The sequence below is a fragment of the Canis lupus genome, chromosome 9 (assembly GCF_011100685.1).
Source record: "Canis lupus familiaris isolate Mischka breed German Shepherd chromosome 9, alternate assembly UU_Cfam_GSD_1.0, whole genome shotgun sequence".
NCBI classification, from domain to species: domain Eukaryota; kingdom Metazoa; phylum Chordata; class Mammalia; order Carnivora; family Canidae; genus Canis; species Canis lupus.
Genome location: NC_049230.1, coordinates 2,825,079 through 2,845,597, shown reverse-complemented (window position 1 = coordinate 2,845,597; position 20,519 = coordinate 2,825,079). Strand labels below are relative to the sequence as shown.

The 20,519-nt window shown below is 56.4% G+C and overlaps 1 protein-coding gene across 8 annotated transcripts in view; it reads right to left on the bottom strand.

The window, feature by feature from the left end:
• Nucleotides 1-20,519, bottom strand: part of RBFOX3 (RNA binding fox-1 homolog 3) — a 445,638-nt gene that overhangs the window by 407,150 nt on the left and 17,969 nt on the right. The window contains exon 1 of one of the 8 annotated variants that reach the window (XM_038546402.1): nt 1,122-1,233. The exons of the other annotated variants lie outside the window; for them this stretch is intronic. The gene's annotated coding sequence lies outside the window, so the exon portion shown is untranslated. Of the gene's footprint in view, nt 1-1,121; nt 1,234-20,519 lie in introns of those variants that run through there. 8 annotated transcript variants of the gene reach the window in all.

Sequence of the window (20,519 nt, the reverse complement as noted above, 5' to 3'; positions counted from 1 at the left end):
CTCCCAGGAACACCGCCACCCCCACCCCCAGGAGACTGTGGATCCGGGGGCTGCGCTGGGGCGCACAGGGTCGGTCCTCGGCAGGCGCCGCTCCCTCGATCTCACACGGACAGGATGAGGGTCCCGCAGGGAGGCTCCGCGCCCGGAGGAGGAGAGGACCTCAGGCCCTGTGCCTGCCGGGGGCACCGCGGAGGCAGCCGCCCGAAGGGACGAGCGCCACCGCCTCCCGGGGCCGCTGGGGCAGAAAGTTTGGGCCAGGGTTGCGCCCGCCGCGCGGCTCCAGCTTCCCCCGCGGGCCGTGTTGGCCCCTGGAGCGGCCACAGCGGGGAGCAGCAGACCCGGCTCGGGCTGGAGACTCCGCTGGGAGCGCCCCCAGCCGCCCCCCGGAGGGCCCCGCGCTGCTAGCCACCCCCACCGCGGCGCCTACCCTCGCGCACGGCGCAGCGCGCGGCCCCGGGGCTCTTCAGGGAGCCGTGGGAGCCCCTTCCTCCCTTCCGCCCACAACTCCTTTGCGTCCTCCACTCCTCGCGGGAGCCTCCCCGGGGCCTCGGGCAGGCTCTCCGGGGCTGGGTGCGGGGACAGAAGGGCAGCGCACCCCGCGGGGTCCCAGCCCCCGCTCCCACTCGAGGGCTCCGGCCGCCTCCCCGGATGCGCCCCGCCGGGCCGGGATCTCCGTGCGCCTCGGCCTCCCCCCGCTGGGGAGTTCCCCGCGCCGGGCATTGTGCCGCCGCCGCCGCCGCCGCCACCGCCGCCACCACCGCCGCCACCACCGCCGCCACCGCCACCGCCACCGCCGCACGGCGCGCGGGACTCCCCTGCGTCTCCATGGAGCCCGACCCCGGGGCCTTCCCATTCACAAAACCGTCCCTCTGGCCTCCGGCTGGGCCACGTGCCCCGACCCCAGCCCGGGAGGGACCCGGGAGGGACCCCGGAACCCAGACCCGGTGCGTGCGGGGACCCCTGACCCCGAGGGCGCCCCCCTCCCCGCGCGCCCCGGGATGGTCTCGTGCGCCCCTCCCCGGCCGCGCCCCCCCGCCCCCGCCCCCGCCCCCGCCCCCAGCCCGGGCAACGCGAAGGTGATGACCCGCAGGGCGCGCGCCGGCGAGGGTCGGGGTACTCACGGGCTCAGCGCTCCCCGCGGCAGGTGACGGGGGCCCGGCGGCCATGCCCCGGCTGCATCCCGGCCCCGAGCGGGCAGCGGAGCGGGCGGCGAGGGGCGCGGGCCGGGCTCGGCGGCGGCGGCCGCGTGTCCTCCGAGCGGGCGGGCGCTGGAGCGGGGCCGGGCCGGGCCGGGGCGGGCGGCTGTCCGAGGAGGCTCCCGGCTCCGGAGCTGCCCCGCGGCTCGGCGCTCCGCGCTCGCTCCTGCTCGCCGCCGCCTCCTCTCCCTCTGCTCCCCTCCCTCCCGCCCTCCTTCTCCCTCTCTCCTCCCCCTTTCGCTCTCTCCCTCTCCCCGGCTCCTCCGGCTCGCTCGGCTGGAGCGAGGAGACAGCGGGAGCACGCGGCGGCGGCGGCGGCGGCTCGGGCGGAGCGCGCAGCGCGGCGAGGGGGGGCTCGGGCGGAGCGGGCCGGGGACGGCGGCGGGGCGGGGCGGGGCGGGGGGGCGCACCCTGGCGGCCGCAGCGCTGGCCCGCGGAGCCCCGGCGGGGGAGGAGTGAGCGAAGCGCAGGGGTCCCCAGGGCCCGGAGCAGCCCGGTCCCCGCAAGCGCCGCCCTCCAGCCCTGGCCCCGCCTCTCCTCCCTCCCTCCCTCCCGCCTGCCCCCGGGGCGATCGTGGGCCGGCAGCTCCTCGGAGGACCCCTGCCCTCCCACCTCCCGGGCTCTGGCCCTGGGCCTGCGGTGGAACTCAGGCACAGCGGGAGTGAATGCCCCCCTACACTCCTCTTCCACTTGGTCCACAGGCCTCCCACTCCCTTACCTAGGCCTGAAATTCAGTGCCTTGCCTTCCTCCAGATGGAGAGTGAAGGGGCCACACAGGGCCACTGCTGGGGTGGTTCTCCAGATTGGCGAAGGTAACCTATGTAAACATCCCTGCCCTGGCCTAGATGTGGGGCTGTCACTGTGGGAGGTCGCCTAGGATTTGCCTCAAATCAGGAGAGCAGGTTGTCCCTGTTCTTACTCCATCCTCCCCCAACCTGGGGGAAGAGGCCCTGGTTTAGGGGCTGGGGAGGGGAGAAGGAAAGCCAAAGGTAAGGGTGGGTGGAGTGGGGACCCTGTGGGCTGGTGGGATGAGACCCACAGAGGGCAGGAATGTCAGCACCAAAGGCAGGAGGACCTGGACTGTCCCAAGCAGAACCACAGGATCAGGCAGACCTTACTTCTGTTTCTAAGCAAAACACAGATGCTGTGCCCAGAACACCACAGGGGAGAAGGGGTGAGCTGTAACCTCAAAGACGTTCTCAATCTAAAAACAAACGAAAAACCATCCCAGGTTGCTTTTTACTTCTGGATGATGCTTCTGGAACCCTAGGATTCCTCTCTGTACCTGACTGTCCTGCTTTTCTGCGTGAGGCAAAAAGCATGTCATGGAATCTGGGGTTTGTTAGGGGCCTAGAAGAATCAGAGGCAGCGGAGGGAGGCGTGTGGGCTCTGCGTTCCTGCATGCCTGGGGCGCCGTGCTGCCGGCTGCCTTCCCTGCAGGGTGAGAATAGACAGTGTCCAAGACAAGTGGCTACTGTCCACTTACGAGCTTAATGCTTTTAATTTCTGGCCCTCCAGCCTGTCTGGATCATTGATCTGTCTTGGCCAGGGGGAATCGTGCTATACAATTTCAAGTAAGCTGCTCGGCCTACAGCTAAACACCGGATAAATGCCTTGTCTACCAGCAAGGCAGCTGCTTGGATGATTGAACTTTCCCCAGCCCCCATATTTAAAATGGCACATCCCTGCTCAGAAGACCTAATTGGCTTTCTCTGTCCTCCACTGTCAGATGGTCCAGGCTTCTGTGGCCTCCAACTCGTGGCTGGGCCCACCCACTACCATCACCCAACTGTATCCCTACAGGCAGGCCTCTTCCTTCACAGGCAAGTAATAGCTCCTTATAGGTCACTCTTCTAGATCATTCCAGAAAATCTCTCTGAAGACAGCACCAAATCCTGTTCCCAAGCTCCATCAGACCCAGCGGGCACTCAGCACCACAGACCCATGGTGCTCCTGTGTGGGTGGGCTGAAGTTGGCAGCTGTGGCAGCTTGAGCCACAGGACCTGCACAATGGGATCCCCCCTTGGAGACAGGCCCCAGCAAGGCTGGCCTCACGGCGAGCCCTAGGGAATGTGCCCTTCCAGCTGCAGCTGCTGTCCACTAGGGATCTGGCCAGAAAAGGGCACAGGACCAAACTGTACGTCCTCATACCAGGAACACCCAGGAGATTGTCCATCTTGGGATAGCATAAAAGAATATTTTATACACCTCTGACTTGGAAACTTTGTTGGTTTTCGTGTTTTCTTGTTTGTTTTAGTGAGAACAGGGAGGAGAAGCTGAGAATGGTACTTTGCACTGATAATTAGGGACAAAACGAGGAGATTTACCTCAGAAACATTTTAGTCAAGGGCACACAACTAATTTTGTTCCCTCTAAAACCCCACTAAAACTACCAAAAGAGATTTTATAAAGATATAAACACCAAAGAGCTGGAGAACGGGAGGAAAGACAAGAAAAATGATAGAGCAGTGGTGTCTGGCCTGGCCATGCTGACTCCTAACCCCACAGCAGAGGGAAGCTGAGAAACCACCTCCAAGGCTCCGACCAGTAAGGCCAGGGACCCGTGGAGATAGGGAAGGCAGCTCAGAGCAGCAGGATCTTTTTGAGAAGCCCACAGACCCTTGCTGGCTACCTGCTCCAGACCCCCAGATGGCCAGCCACCCTGGAGGGGGTGTTCCCTGGGGAGAATGAAGCAGGGGCTCTGTGGCTGGAGGGACTTCATGCACGGGTGGCAGAGAGGTATGTTGTCCCCCAAAGGCTGAGAGCCCCCATCAGCCCCCAGAGGACCATGCCCTTCAGGCAAAGCCCAGGAGAGTCCCTCTCTCCTCCTGCAGGTAAGACATAACCTGGCTATTTCCCAGAAGAGTGTGGACCAATCTCCCTCCAGGAAAGCCCCGTGGGCAAGCCCACCCAGTCCTCAGAGCCTCCAGTCAGCTCTGCAGGCCACTCCCCAAAATGTGAGTGGACATCCCCAAATTTCCAGACATCTGAGGAAAGCCTTTCAGAAGAGAGCCACCAAACTACCCAGGGCGGTGGTGGCTGGGGGGGTGGGGGGGTGGGGGGGTGGAGAGGAACTTTGAGGAAACGAAGACGAGAGGGTATCATCAACAGTCCCTTTCAATGTCTCAAAAGGCAGCAGAGAAGATACTGCATCTACGCATCAAGAACAGGACGCTCTTTGAAAGAAAACACTGAGAGAACCAAAACAGGCAAATTGCCCTAGAAATGAGTTTCCTGGTTCTCAGCACAATGGATGGAAACTGACCCACATCAAAGTATACTGACATACCAAACACTGAGGCCAAAAAAAGTTCCCACAAGTTTCCAGGTCCCATAAAAAAGAGCCCAAATGAGAATGGGCATTAGCCATCTCTAGAACAACAGTGAGAGCCAGGAGATAAGGGTGGTGCCTTCAAAGTGCCAAAGGAAAATCTTTCCTGGCCTAGAATCCCTAACTTAGCCAAATTAACAATCAGCTGTGAGATTAAAATTAAAATAAAATAAAAACCTTTGCACATGCAAGGTTTCAAAAACCTTTATTTCCTATGCACTGCTTCTCAGGAAGCCACTAGAGGATGTGCTCCAACAAAACAAGGGAGTAAATCGTGAAAACATATGACAAGGGATGCATGAAATAGTGCATCCAGTAAGAGGGGGGAGAAGAGGGGAGTCCACAGGATGGGAGAGAAGGCAGACCGTGTAGGGGAAGCCATCAATTAGAGCAGGGTGGTGACACATCCAACTGTCTAGTACACAGACATGTTGAGGGCGTCATCACCAAAACACCTCTGGCAGCCTAGTGACAGATTAACGCCAGACAAACCTGGCCCAGGTTGTAATCTGTACCTTCCTGGCCTGCGTGGGCCAAGTCCTGATGGAGTGCCTCCTTTCTTCTCCATGCACTGCCACCTGTATGTATAAGCTGAAGACACTCATTTCCCCCCTCAGACAACACATGTCCTCTTAGGAACAGGAGGGCGGCCCAGCCACCTGCCAGACATCCCTCTGTTAACACAGGAAGCTCTTGTGGCCTCGCCAAGAGCCTCCCAGACCAGATGCCATGGTCCACTGAGGGTCAGTGGGTTCACTGACCCCCTAAAAAGGGCTCTTATAAGCTCAGACTGTGGCCCCAAAACTATTTAACTTGTCTTCCCTTCTCCTAGACCCTCCATCCGAGATGAGCAGCCTGAAAAGCCACAGCAGAAAGGCACCGTGGCTAGGTCTTTATGGTGAGCATCTTGCACTAAGGAGGTGCTCACACAACAGCGAAATGTGGGAGAAAAGACAGAAGAGGACTTTCTGCGTGCCCTTCCTCCATGATCCTGTTAGGTCCACAGATGACCAGCAGGTGTACCGGTGGGAAGTGCATTTTACATGGTTACCGGGCCTCCTTGTTTGGTCTCTCAATCCAATAGAGTAAATTCTAAGGCTACTTAATGCAGTCCTAACTTCCTTGTTAAAATGACTCTTCCTCCCTCCTCCTCCCCACACCAATATTACATCACATGTTAACACACAGGCATGTCCATGTCCTACCCCTGCCCTGTCCTGTTGGCCACTGCTGGCTACCGCGAGTTTCCCTTTCAGGCCGCGGTCTGAGCGCACCATAGGTCACTGGACAGGTGCCTGCCAGTGTTCATGACTTCCCTGTAAGGACAGCCCCACAGGGAAACCACCCACTGACGGTGCGTGCGGAGCAGATGTGCGGAAGCATATACTCTGTAGGGCTCCAGGGGCTTGTGTCTCTCAGACCCCATGAAACCCAGATCACGATGAAACCTGGCAGTCAGAGGCTCCAACCCACTGACTTACCCAGTGAAGCCACGGAGGCCCGCGCCAGCCCAGCCCTCACCTCCGGTCACAGCTGGCGCAGAGACCCTCCTCCCTGCACTGCCTCAGCACCAGCTGGCCAGCTGGGTGGGCTGCCCGACTACACACCCGAGCCACCATGTGACCCCCCCCTTACTCCTGGCAGATGACTACACCATGGGTTTCCACTAGGAAGGGAGAGCTCAGACTTCCTCCCCATCCCCCTTTCCCTCCAAATGCCCTCCTGCTTCCTCTGTCCAGCCATGTCGGGCCTCCCCGACTCCAATCCCTCCTGCCCTGGGGGCCCTGGCCCACAGTCTGAAAGCGGGTGGGGGTCTCACCCTTGCTGTGAGAGCCGCTTGTAGACACTGCTCTCTCCCCAAGGACCCTTATCGCTGACACTTCCCATCTGCCCCCAACACCCCACAGAATGGCCCTCCTGGGGTCTCCAGGGATGGAGTCACCAAACTAGCCTGCACTCCACCCTCGGTGCACTTGATCATTTAAGGTAGGTGGCCCTGCTATCCACTCCCTTTCTGGAAACTTCTTCCTGATTCTGCATGACAGCCTGGTCTTCCACTCGTCCTTCCTCCTTCCCATTTGCTTCCCTCACTTCCTCCCAAATGCCAGCTTTCCCTGAGACTCAATCTCCAGTTTACATTATTTTCCTCCACCATCTTACTCCTTCGTTGGCTTCCTGTCCCAGACGTCATCATGGCATTTCCGAATGGAAGCGGCTCAGAGGTCATTCTGAACAGTCCCCTCCTATTACAGCTGAGGAAACTGAGGCTCAGAGTGCCTGAACAGCAGCCCTAGACCCTGACCCCAGGTCTGAGTCTGCAAGCAGGACCACCCCCGCCATGCCGCCTCCTACTTCACATGCAGGGGAGCAGACAGGTGCATCTGCAATGTCACACACACACACTTCCAGACTTGATATTTTATTTAAGAGTGTGCAGCTCTATATCAGTACCCGCTTGCTTTCAGTTCTGACATTTATCTTCTCGAGAGGAGGGTGAACCCCTTGCAAATCATCCATATCTCCTCCCACGTGGACGGGAAATGTCAGGGGGAGATCCAGGCAGCTCAGGGTCCCGTGTCCACATCGCACACTCTTCTCTCTTCGCTTTGCTTAATATTAATAACCCGGCTGCTTCTGGAGAACCGGGATGGCATGGGGAATGTGACAGGGGTGCAGGCAGAGGGTCCCCAGGTGCCACACAACTTTCACAAACAGGGCGACGGCCAGAGACAGATGCTGAGGCCCCTTCGAGGACCTGTGGGCTCCTCCCCATCTTCCTGGACCTACTTGTTTCGAGTGGGACCCATGCCATATCTTTGAGCTCAGCCTACGACTGCACAATAATACCCACCCAGAAAACAAATTAAAAATAGGAAAAATCCATCCAAGTCGTGTGTCTGCTGAGGCAGAGTGCTGTCAGATTGCTAGGCAACCCCAGGCAATCCTGTGGGAAGAAGGTCTGTGCTAAGCTTGTTCTACAGAAGTAGCACTCTTGTCCCTTTTGTGTGGATGTGCTCAGCCGAATCTGAGCAGACGTGAGTGGAGGGAAGGCGCATCCGCCTGGACAGACAGATTCTCCAGAGGACAGAGAAGACACCGTGGTGTCCACGGGATGACAGACATCTGGATACACACTGGAAAATCAATCTGATTTCTCCGGGTTTCCCAAGAGCCAGGTGTGTAGCACTGTGAAGGCAAAACACCTGAATTTTAACTGATTTTGCCCCCCATGCTCCTCACCCCCTTTGGCGCAAGGTGAGTGCAAACAAGTTCAGGAGGCTGGAGACAGGAGGAGATATGAGAGATGGATGCGTGGCCAGAGGCCAGCTGGAGAAAGGGAAACAGTGGGGCGCAGGCACGCCCGGCTCTGGGCTCCCAAGGCCGCGATGGAAGCACGTGCTCTCTCTGTACGCTGCAAACAGTAACCACATCACAGAGCGCGGGTGTTAGAATGTTCACTAGGCACGTGCAATACTTTATTTAAAAAAAAAAAAAAGCAGGAAATGTGGCATTGTGAAAAATGACAAGGATTTTCCATTTGACTCTAAAGTCTTCAGAGCAGGAGAAGGCAAAGCAGAGGAAGCACCTTCCCTTTCGTGCCACACAGGGAACGCCCGGGGCCGGGGCAGCAGGTGATTCCACTCCCTAGGGCTTCTGGAACCCAAAATCGGGGGCTTAAGACAAGAGAAATATCTTTTCTCACAGTCCTGAAGGCCAGATGTCCCAAATCAAGGCATCTCCACCTCCGAGGACTCTGGTCAGAAACCATCCCAGGCCCCTCTCCTGGCTTCTGGGGGTTGCTGGCAATCCTTGGGCTTCCTTGGCTTGTGGCAACATCACTTTACCTCTGCCTCTGTCTCCACATGGCCTCCCCCATGCATTCCCTCCTTCTAAGGGCAAATCACTGAATTCAGATCCCACCTAATCCAGCAGGACCTGATCTTAACCAATTACATCCTCAAAGACCCTATTTCTAAGGAAGACCACTGGGATTCCAAGTGGACACAAATTTTGAGGGATACTATTCAACACACATCGAAGGGATCAATAATGAAATCAGATGAGCTTCAGAGCAGCTGGCCATCACCTGATCCAGCGTGTCCTCTGTGGGAACCTTTCCTACCTTACAACCCTCCGCACGGCACCACCCAGCTCTGCCCGAGCAACCACGGTGGCAGGGTGCTCCCCACGTCCCCCGACAGACTTTCCCTCAAGGGGAAGACCTGCACTGCTGGGAAACATTCTTCCAACGTTGATCCCAGACCTGCTGTGCTCGTCATCCAGTTGGGAATTCGCTTCTGCCTTCTGGAGTGATGAGGAATAAGGAAGAGTGACCGTGGCTCCTTCCTGCACCATCAAGCCCAGCACACAGATGCCCACAGGTGTGCATAGAGATCCCCACAGGTACAAACAACACACAGATGCCCACAGATGCACACACAAGTGCCCAAAGGCACAAACAGCACACAGATGCATACAGGTGCACACAGATGCCCACAGGTGCGCAAAGGCATACACACAGGTGCACGTAGCACACACATACCCACACGTGCGCACAGGCATTCACACAGGTGCACATAGCACACAGATGCCCACAGGTGTGCAAAGGCATACACTCGGGTGTGTACAGGCATACACACAGGTGCACATGGCACACAGATGCCCACAGGTGCATACACACACAGAGGTGCACGTGCAGTCCCACAGCTACTTTGCAAACAACCTGTCCTCATCCTAACTGCCATCCTGGAATTCTGCACAAGTGTCTGGAGGCCCAGAATGTGCCCAGAACCTGGCTCCAGGCTCACAGCAGTCCAATGGCAAAGAGCTAAGAGAACTCCCTCCATCACACCTGGGGTGTCCACCAAGACACTCCTAACAGTAGCTGCAATAGGCTGCTTGTTTTAAGCCCATTTCTTCTGCACTATTTCTGTAAATCTATGTCCAAACATGGCATGGGTGAGCTCTCTTCCTTACCCCTGTTAAATGTAATCCACTGCCCACCTTCTATTTGACTCTCCTCTGACATGTCAGCCTGTCCCTCAGTTCGCATCACTCCAGGGTTCAAAGCACGACTGAAGAGCTTGACCCAGACCAGCAAGAAACAGTGTGCAGAGCCCAGCAGAGTGGGTGAGTGGTCATGGCTCTATACTTTTTAAGGGTATAGCTATTAAATCATTGTAACTAACACAGAGAGCTTCACAGAGTCATTCTGGATGGCTTTTATCCTTCAAGTTTAGAAGATACTGAATTCCTTAATGGAAAATTCAGACCTTCGCTATTTCCATGAATTTCTTTTTTTCCCCCTGGTTTTACTGAGCTATGTATGATTGACATAGGACGTAGTATTAGTTGTGGGTGCACAGAACAGTGACTTGCCATGTGTATATACAGCGACCATCACAATAAACTAGGTTAACATTGTCACCTCCCATAGTGACACCTTCTCTATTTCCTAGTGATTCCAAGAACTTCTCATGGCAGCCATGGGGCAGTACCGTGGGGTGACCGTGACAGGTCAGGGTCAGTTTCGCTGGCGCATGACTCGGTGTCCCTTCTAGGCCAGCTGCAGCCCGCACCCTCCCAGTCACTAAATGCTCTCACGCGCACGGACACGTGGATGTGTGCCCTGCGGCTCCCGTGGGTACTTGCTGCTGCCACGTGGCTTCCCACACCCACACAACAGCACCTTCATCCTACAAGATGGGACACGGCCCCAAAGCCACCCAAGGGGGTAGAGGAGGAGAAAACTAAACCATTTTTGCCTTTGAATTCATTATTACTTGGATTTCATTGCCCCCCGGTTTAAGATCTTCCAAAAGACGATACTGTGTTGCTACTTCATTGATGCACTTCCTCCCAGAGACCCCTGAGGCACGGTCTTGTTCCCAGGCTCCTGTGCAAACACGACCTAATCATGTCACCACCAATAAGAAGGTAGCAGCCACCGGCCTTGCCAGTCAGACTCACAGCTTGGCGGGCCTGTCTGCCTGACCGGGTGGTGGGGCTGGAGCTGCCTCACCGTGGCGGTGGACTCTGGAGAAGACATCCATCTGGGGAGTGCCTGCCTGGCATGTTAGCAGCCCAGGCTGGCAGCGTCAACAACACGCACTTGTTTCTGCCTCCAGGCTGGAGGTCTGGGATGAAGGTGCCAGTGGGGCTGGTTCTTCTGAGGCCTCTCTCCTGGGCTGGTAGACGAATGACCATCTTCCCCCTAAACCCACAGGCGTCCCTCCATGTATGTCTGTGTCCTGATGCCCGCTCTGGATTGGGGCTAACCCACATGGCCGCGTGTAACCTAACTGCCTCTCCCGAGGCCCCACCTCTGGATACAGGTGCATCCTGAAGTGCTGGGGTTAGGGCTTCAACTCAACGCACAGATTCCCTCCATGTGTTTACAACCTGCTTCTCCCTACACAGCCGGCTTTCCCAGCACCTGTCTCCTCCCCTCCCCCACGGCACCCCCACCCCACAGCCACCCCTCTGGGCTTTGGGCACCACCCCACCCCCTGCCCTGGCCACACTCTGGGCCCTCAGCTCCCTCGCCTTCATTCCTGCACACGTGTCTAAAGCAGGGCTGTCCCTAGGGGTGCCTGGGTGGCTCAGTCGGTTAAGTATCCAACTTGTGATTTTGGCTCAGGTCGTGATCTCGGGGTCATGAGATCTAACCCCGTGTCAGGCTCTGCACTGGGTGAGGAGTCTGTTTTGGATTCTCTCTCCCTTCTCTCTGCCCACGGCCCCCCATGAAGAGAAAAAAAGCAGGTGTGCCCCTAAAACACCACTCACACCCTGTTCTTCCCAGGAGAACCCTTTGAGGGTTCACTGAAGGGGACGCCGCCTATGCTCCTGGTGCAGCCTCTCAGACTCTGGCATTTCCCGATCCACTCCTACATATTTTCCATTACTTTCCAAGCCCTCCCTTGGGCCCAGCATTGGACCTCATTAACCCCCCACAAATACTCTGAGCAGGTGTTCTGACCATCCCTTTCACAAAAGAATAAACTGAGGACCTGACAAGATGGGGGCTTTCCCAAGATCTCCCACCCGGAGAGGCAGGAGCAGGATGTGCAGGGGCCGGAAACAGTGTCGTGAAGGACCGATGGCCCCCCTCACGGACAATGTGGGCGTGTAACCGTCTGTTACTTACATTACAGTAGGATAAACACTGTTGTGGGCTCAATGTGGCCCCCAAAACACCATCCACACCCTAATTTCCCTGTAGCCCAGAATGTGACCTTGTTTGGAAACAGGGTCATCGGAGATAACAATCAAGTTAAGATGAGATCAGTAAGGGTGGCCCTCACCTACACGACTGGAGTTCCTATAAAAAGGGGGGATTACCATGTGAGGACACGACAGACAGGAGAAGGCCAAGTGAAAACAAGCTGGGTGATGCAGTGACACACAAGGAGTGCCCCCCAGAAGACAGCAGAGAGAAGGAAAGACGCTCCCTGAGCTCCTGGAGGGAGCCTAGCCTGCTCATCCCATACTCCTGGCCTCTACACCAATGCCGGGATCAGCCTGGGTTGAGTTAAGCCGCCCGGCTTGCGGAACTCCATTATGGCAGCCCCAGGACACTACCACACACGCCAGCAGGTAGACGGGACAACCGCCATCTGCTTGCAGCCCGCAGGCTACTCGGAGCCCAAGATGGGGGCTCATGCACCCTCGTGACTTCCATGACACAAAGCGCACATCGGAGCAGAACATGTGGGGCTCCGTCCCTCAGAACCACAACGTCATCCCGGGGGAGGTCTCCACTGCTCGAGGCAGGGAGCACACAGACGCAGAAATACAGCCAAGGTCCAGGAGCCTCCAGCCAGTGGGTGGTGTCTGGCAAACATCTCCTGCTGTCAGTACAGGGAGCTCACTGCGTCCGGGTGCCCCGTGTGGGGCCACACCTGGCAGGCATGTCCAGCTCCATGGGTGCCCTCTGGGAGGCACCAAGGCCATGAGGGATGCATCGGCATGTGCAGCAGTCACACAGTGCAGTGGAGGAAACGTGTGTGCCCCCCCAGATTTACAGGTTGAATCCTAACCACCAAGGAGTTGGTATCTGGCGGTGGGGCCCTTGGGAGGTCACAAGGCTCATGAATGGGATTAGTGCCCCCGAGAAAGAGACCCCCAGGAGCTCCCTCACCCCTTACCGAGCTATCGCAGACACAGCAAAGCACACAGGATTAAAGGTGGAGTTCGTAAGTTCTGAGGTGTGGACGTGCCCCCGGTCCACAGCGAACGCAGCTACCCCCAGAAAGCTCCTCCCGCACCCTGAGATCTCCCTCCTACCCCTTCCTGCACCCACTGCCCCCCGCCTCGAGCCAACCACTGATCTGTTCTATGGAATTTTACATAAGTAACATTATTCAGCACAGACCCTCTTCTTGGTCCGGCTCCTTGCACGTAGCGTCATTCCCCAGAGAGGCGAGCACGCTGCCGAGCGTATCCGAGCCTCACTCCTTGTTACTGCTGAGCGGCACTCCCGCGCACGGGCGGACGTCTGAGTGATCTCCAGCGTGGGGCTATCACCAGTGCAGCTGCTGTGAACGTTCGTCTGGACACGTGCTTTCATTTTATAAGCAAGGTGGGCAGGCAGGCGGGGGGCTTGCTCTTACCCACACAAACGTGCAAAGACGGGATAGCTGTGGCCTCTGGGCATGGCAGAGAGCATCCATTACCACCAGCAGAAAACCCAACTTTGGGGAGCAGGGGAGCTCGGGGGGGGGTTACAAACTGCCTGCATTCTCATGGTTGTTGCAGGCAGAAAGCAAGCTAACGAACTGTTAGTGGGAAATAGTTCACTGAAGTGAACAGAACAAGAATGCCACAGAATTATTAAAATCATGGCCTGGAGGACCATGTGGCATTCTACAGCTTTCAATTCAGATGAGCATGCTGGGGTAGGATGTGGGGGGCACGGAGACGGGGTGGGGGCAGCCAGGGGTCAGGTGGATCAGAAGCCCCCTGGATCCATTCTCTGCAAACGAGCATCTCTACCAAGCCCCCTCGCTCCTGCATGCCCACCCCGCCCACAGGGCCCCCTAATCCAGCTGTTGCTTATTATCGACGAAAGCAGGGACCCCTCCCTTCTAAACCAGAGCCTGAAGCAGACCAGCCAAGTAAGCAGGAAGCAGCCCCTGCCACTTCTGCACAGCGGGCCCCCGGGCAGCCTCCAGGGCCTACTTAGGAAAACGGACAGACCCTTAGAATCATCGTCCTCCAGTAAAATTTAGAAAACGTCTCCCCGTCGGTGACAGAAGATGCTTATGTCAGATAACTGGACCCCGACATTTAGCTGTGCAAGATAAGGGCCATACCTCCTGGCCTCCCTGGCAGCCAGGTATGATCACGTGACTACACTGTGGCCAATGGGATGTAAAACAAGGGGCACCTACAGCTTGTCGGTCATGCCATCAGGGGAGACCCCTGAGCTCACCCTCACCTCTCATTTCCTCCACCAGAGGCTTGGAATGTGAACAAAGGAGGACCCTCTGAGACCAAGCATGTGGAGGCAGCACTCTGAGGACAGGAACCCCAGAAGGAGAGCCTGGGTCTCCAGGTGACCTCCTTGAGCGCAGCCACCTCCCTCTGGACAGTCCCTCTGACTTCCTGAGGGCTCTGCTTAGAGTCCTGTGCACATCCTAACTAGAACTATGTTTCTGTCTCATCCTAGCATTGAACCTCTGCACAGAGCTGCACCACAGGCTACAGGATCACTGCTGATATACTTTGGGGAAAACAAAGAAAGGAAACCTAAGGCCAGGACAGGCCATCAGACTGCCAGGCCACACAGTGAGGCACGCACAAAGCTGGGGTTGGATGGATCTCCTGCACCAGGGCCTGGGCAGGGGAGCGTGCCCTTTCCCATGCTGGGTCTTGTTTTGTCCCCAGCAGTGGCAATAAGTGACCCTAAGCTCCCAGGCTCTTTGGACCAGTGCCCCTCCCAGTATCCCCCATGTGCATCTTTAAGACAGCTGCCCCAGGGATCCCTGGGTGGTGCAGCGGTTTAGCGCCTGCCTTTGGCCCGGGGCGTGATCCTGGAGACCCAGGATCGAATCCCACGTCGGGCTCCCGGTTCATGGAGCCTGCTTCTCCCTCTGCCTGTGTCTCTGCCTCTCTCTCTCTCTCTCTCTGTGTGACTATCATAAATAAATAAAAATTTAAAAAAAATTAAAAAAAAAAAAAAAAAGACAGCTGCCCTGCCCCCAGAGGCATCCACAACACATGTCCACCATGACAAGATGCCGCTGAAAATGAGACCCTAACTTCCAGGGACTGTTCACCGAGCATGGCTATGTGGCTCCTAACCCATGAGGCCAGTTCCCAAGAAATCAGAAGGTGACCTCCCTGGAGAGGGCAGGCGGGCAGTCCAAGGCGGGAGGACAGAGGGCTTGGGTACCTGGCCCAGCACAGCCACCTGTACGACAGGGACACACCATTCACATCTCCAGGACTCCACTTTCTCCTCTGCTAAGGGTGGGGGACAAACCCCATGGCCCCCCAGCACATCTCCAGGACAAGATCCCACCTGAAGCCATAGGATCGGCACTGCAGGGAGCAGCTATGTCAGACACTGGGGGCACGTGAGCTGCATATTGTTTCTGGGGATTTCCCTCTCTCCACTCCTCCCACAGGAAATCCACTCTTTTTCCAAACTAGCTCCTCAGCCTTGTTCCCCAGTTTGCTAGTTTTGTCTGCTTCCAGGAGCTCCATTGTCACGTCTTGCAGGGTGGGGGTGGGGGTGGCACCGCAGGAAGTGTATGATGCCCAAGCTGCAGAAATTCGGAGTCACACCAGGAGCCCTGGGTCCCCCAAAACCCTGCCCCTCCAGGTTGGGCTTCACCATAACCCCTTAGAACATTTCTCCCCCCAGAGCTGGTGGAGCAATGGAGACAATCTTGTTCTCAGATCTGCCCCTGCTCAAGGGTCCTTGCTGTGCCCCGTCCCCAACAGGGCTGCTTGAGCAACTAGAAGCCCCCAGCAGACCTCCCTCCCTCTGACCAGCTCAAAATAGAACACATCGACCTCTCCTTGGCTGGGTGGCAGTCCCCGTCCCCAGCCCCCCCCACCTAGAACCCCCCCCCAAGGAGCCCCACCCCCAAAGACAGGCCAAGGGATGACGGACCCTGGACGAGCACTGTGGACCACGTGCTGACCCCTGGCCTAGATGTGCCCTCTGCTCAGCCTTCTACAGACCCAGCTGTGCTGCTGCTGCAGACTCCCCTGGACAGAGGAGCCCGTGCTGATCCGCGACCTCAGGGCTGACACAGCAAGCCAGAAGCGGTGCGTTCCCTGCTCCATCGCAAGCTGCCGGAGCCCCAGGCAGTCATGACACACAACACATCAGGCTGAAGTGGCTGGGAGCAGGGCCAGCAAGGACAGCCTTGTGCTGCTTTTTTTTTTTTTAATTGAGGTGAAATTTGCACAACATAGAATTAACCATTTTAAAGTGCATGACTCAGTAGCATCTAGAACCTTCACAAGATTGTGCAACCATCACCCTATCTGGTTCCAAGACATCTCTGTCATCCAAAAGGAGACGTTGTACCCACTAGGCAGACACTCCCTGTTCCCCGACTCCTGTGCTTTTTGATGCAGGTGAATAAAATACAATTTGCTCATTGTTCTTGCTCCAAAGCACCAGCACTCTTTGATCAGGACTGTCACACAGTCCTTGTGTTCCTGGCTTGACCACTTACCCCACCGATACTCGGGGGACCTTCCCAACTGCCTTCTACCCAAAGGAAGTAATTCCTCATGCAGGATCTCCATTCATTCGTGGATTCAACAAGTATTTCTCAGGCACGTTCTAAGTGTCCAGCTTTGGGTCAGGCAGTGACCCACAGGCCTGCAAAGGGTCCAATCCTGCCATCCAGGCGCTGGGTGCCAAGCTGGAGGAGCAGATGGGTAAACAGCTAAAGGACAATGCCACATGGTAAAGCACTTTGAGAGAAACATGAAGAAATATTCCACCCACAGAGTAGCCCTGCCATCCTCCACGAGCATTTCCATCTGCACGCCCACGCCAGCACGGCCACCTTCATCGCCAGCGCCATCTTTACATGCCTGAGACAGGGACACGTGTGCAGGACAAGACCACAGCCGGCAACTCACAAAAGAAGACTTTAAAAGGACCCCAAAGTGGGAAGGTGTCTGATCTCACCAGCCACCAAAGCAATGCACATCTAAACAAAAACACACTTCCATTTTTCTCCACCAGCTGGATTCTGAAACCGCTGATTGCATCCAGTGCTTCTGCTGGGAAATGACCCTCTCGCGCGCTTGCTGGTGGGATCCGAAGCTGCGTAATCCTCCTGGAGGGCAGATTGGCACTCGGATCAAAAGCTTTCAAATTGTGTTTAACCTTTAACTCAGCAATTCCACTTGTAGGAATTTACCCTAAGGAGAAAGTCAGGAACAAATGCAAAGATTTATCTCCAAAGATTTATGTACTAGAATATTTGCAGCTTATGGCTTCAAAGACTGAGGACAAGCTAAATGTCCAGCTGCAGGTGCATGGTAAATAATTTGTGCACTCATTAAAAATCCTATTGTAGTAGAACATTGAATGCCACTGCAAAGTGTTCATAAGCCATCAAATGAAGAGGTTTATAAAAACCAGAATGTGCAGTAAGTGCCAATTCCATGCCTCCAGCGTCCAGACAGGATGGAAGGATGCAGCCTCCAGGGCTGGCAGCAACTCCCTCTGTAGATGGACATCGGGTGGTTTATTCATTCATCTTTTTTTGAATTTTATTGTCTACCCTAAGTTTTCTACATTGGACCTAAACTATTTGTAATCAAGAAAAATACAAGGAGTGTTTTTATTTAACTCGATTAGAAATGTTACAGAGTTGATTTACCCTCCAGGGGACGAGCTTGATGGGGGGGGGGTGGGAGGGACGGAGGATGGAAGGCATCCCTGATGAATGTGGGGAGCCACCTGCAGGGTTTGAAGGTTCTCATGCCTTTGACCAAGAAGCTGACAGAGCGCCTCGGGAGAACACGGTCGGCTGCGCGCTGCACCTCGCGAGCTGACTTGACACAGCGCTGATTATGCAAATCAATCACTGGCTAATCAGGGAGATGTGTCTTTGCTGCTGTTGTTTTTATTTGTTGCTCGGTAGCCAGACTCAAAACATACCGCAGAGGAGGGACCAAGACGTGGCTTTCTTTATTCTAGGAGGAAATGTCCATGACATGCCGCCGATCCAACCTGCTGATGCTCCTTTCAGACCAGGCTGTACGTTGATTTGCCTGTGCCACGGCAGGGCTCTCCAAGTGTCATCGGGGCTCACAGACCCCTGCCACGGCCACACTCTGGCCCTCCCTCAGCCTCTTCTCAGAAGGCCCACACCCAGGGTGATCATTTGAACTGTAGTTCTGGAAGTTTCACCATTATGAAATATGTATTTTTAAGGCTATGACTCGTGAGAGGAATAGAACAAAATGACATTTACTGAATTCCTACCATGTGTGAGGCACCTAACATGCATTTTCTCATTTAATCTTCAAAAAACAATGCTGTGAGGTCAACATGATTGTCCCCAGCTTACAGATAAGGAAACTGAGTCTCTGAGGGTCTTTTTTAATTTTTTATTTTTTTTTTTTTGAGAATATAAATAACCCACACTTTTGGGGCTGGCTCAGGACTTGGCAGCTGGCTTCCCCCAAAACAAGCCATCTGAGAGAGCACGAGAGAGTCCCAGGAAAGAGGCCGCAGGCTTTGTGATCTCCCAGCCCGAGGGCCCCAGGAACCCACATTCTATGTGGACCCCCAGTAAGTGCTTCACAGACAGACCTCGGAGGACAGACGGAGCTCTGCGTCACCCGACCAACCCCGCCTGGCACAGGGACCCAGCAGCTGAAGAAGCACGGTGCCAGTCCAGCTGTGCACACCACAGGAGTCTGAGCCCCCTTCCTTGTGAAGCAACATTTCAGAAACCAGGAGACAACTCTATTGGGAGAAGAGCACTAATTAAATTTACTGGGATCATTGAAGAGGAAATTATTTAATATTCTGAACAGATTTAATATTTGAAAGCATGGACGGCCCCGATCTATTGTGGGTGGGTTCTCTGCCACATGGGCCCACACTGGGTGGGGTCCAGGTGCAAGCCCATGGGAGGAGACTGAACCACACAGGGGACACAGAAGGCTCGGGGAGGAGCTGGGAGCAGGCCGAGGGGCAAGGTCCTCATTGTAACCCTGTATGGCTCTGCCCCAGCCTCCACAGGCCCCTGTTGCCACCCCTATAGCAAGACGAAGTCTTACCCATGAGCCTTGTGGGTCCCTGGCATTTACCCACATGCACCCCTCTTCCTGCAACCCAGTGTCATTTGTTAACCAAGTTACACACAAGGTGAGATGGTCTAGAAGGCAATGGACTCCTTAGAATGATGATCTAAACACCCTTGAGTCCCATGGGGAACATGGGGGCAGGTGAGCACCTTCACCAAGTCCCCGAGATACCAAGTCTGGACCTTTGGGATGCTGCTCAATCTCATCACCTCGATGCCACCCAAAGACCATCATGAGGTCCTCTGAGAAACCATTCCTGCAGGAGCTCCACCCTGCACGTGTGTCTGGTCACCAGGACAGGACGTGTCCTCCAGAGCCCTGAGCAGCAGCTGACACCCAGCCCCCAGGCCTCTCCTCGGAGGCTTGCTGGAAGGGCCCCAGGCTGAGAGTCAGCCTCCCTCATCGTGAGCAGACGAGCCTGGGGTCACAGCATTCAGGGAGCGCCATGGCACTCCAGGTGCGTCACAAATACGGGAGCAAGAGCAGAGGGAACCGTGTGTCCATGAGGACCGTGGGCTGGGGCCACCACCAGCCAGGGGGACTGGGCTCTGCCAAGGCTAAGGCCAGCCACCCAGGAAACTCCACGCTTCTCTCTCCCTCACGCACGTACACCCCTCTCTGGTCCTCGTCACCACGACCTAACTCTCCCGGGGCACGAGTGTCGTCGTGCGCTGGTGCAGGCGGCAAGGACAGAGCCCATGGCACAGAGTATCCGCGCTGCAGCCCCTCCACCCAGCGGCCTCCCCAGCCCCTGCAGGAAGCCTCAGTGGAGGAGGCTGCCCTGGGGACCTGGGAACCTGGGGATGGGAACCGGCAAAGGCCTCCACGGCCCCACCAGAGGCGCTGCCCGAGACGCACAGAGGGCTCAGCCAAGAGGCGCGGAGCACAGAAGGACGTGCCGGGAGGAATCCAGGCCCGAAGAGTGCTACCACCAGCCTCAGGGAGACCTGGCCTCCCTCATACCTCAGCAGAGACTTTGGTTTTTGGTAAGTGATTGTCTGCTTCATGCTCCAGGGGCTGGAGATTGGCCATGCGTTATAACTGTGATTAGAAGCCAATAAACCCAACGCCAGGTGGGTCAGTCGGATTTTCCATTGTGAACCATCAGAAGTGCTCTCGGGGCTCGGCTGAGCCTCCCCGTCCCGTCCTTGGACACCTCACCTCGACTCTGGGAGTCTCCGGAGCTGGCGCCCCCGACGTGCCAGCCCTGGACACACAGAACCCAGATGAGGACTTCAGTTTGTCTAACTGCCTCTCCCACCTAGTCCCCTACTCGAGCTGAGGTCAATGTAAGTCTGTAGCCCCCATTCCAGCACCTAGAACCCCATGAAATAACCTCTGTGCTCGGTGGTCTCCGGGAGCTCAGCCTCTGCGGCACTAAGCTCACCTGGCCCGCCGACCCCGGGAATCGGTCAGAGGCAGGGAGGAGTGACCACCTGGAGCCCCTGAGTCCAGAGGGGCCTGGGAATGCGGCCTTCATACTCCATTTTCCATGAAGAATTTACAGATCCCCCTGCACTTGCCTATGGGTCAGCCCCTGCCCACCGCACCTTCAGAGCCCCTGTGGAGCAGGAGAGATCCCCTCTCCCTGCAGGTCCTCAAGGGCCAGCAGCAAAGCGAACCCCACTCCCACCCCATATGACCGTGTTCCATTCCAAGGGACCTGAAGGCCTTCTGCCCTGCTATTCCCCAAG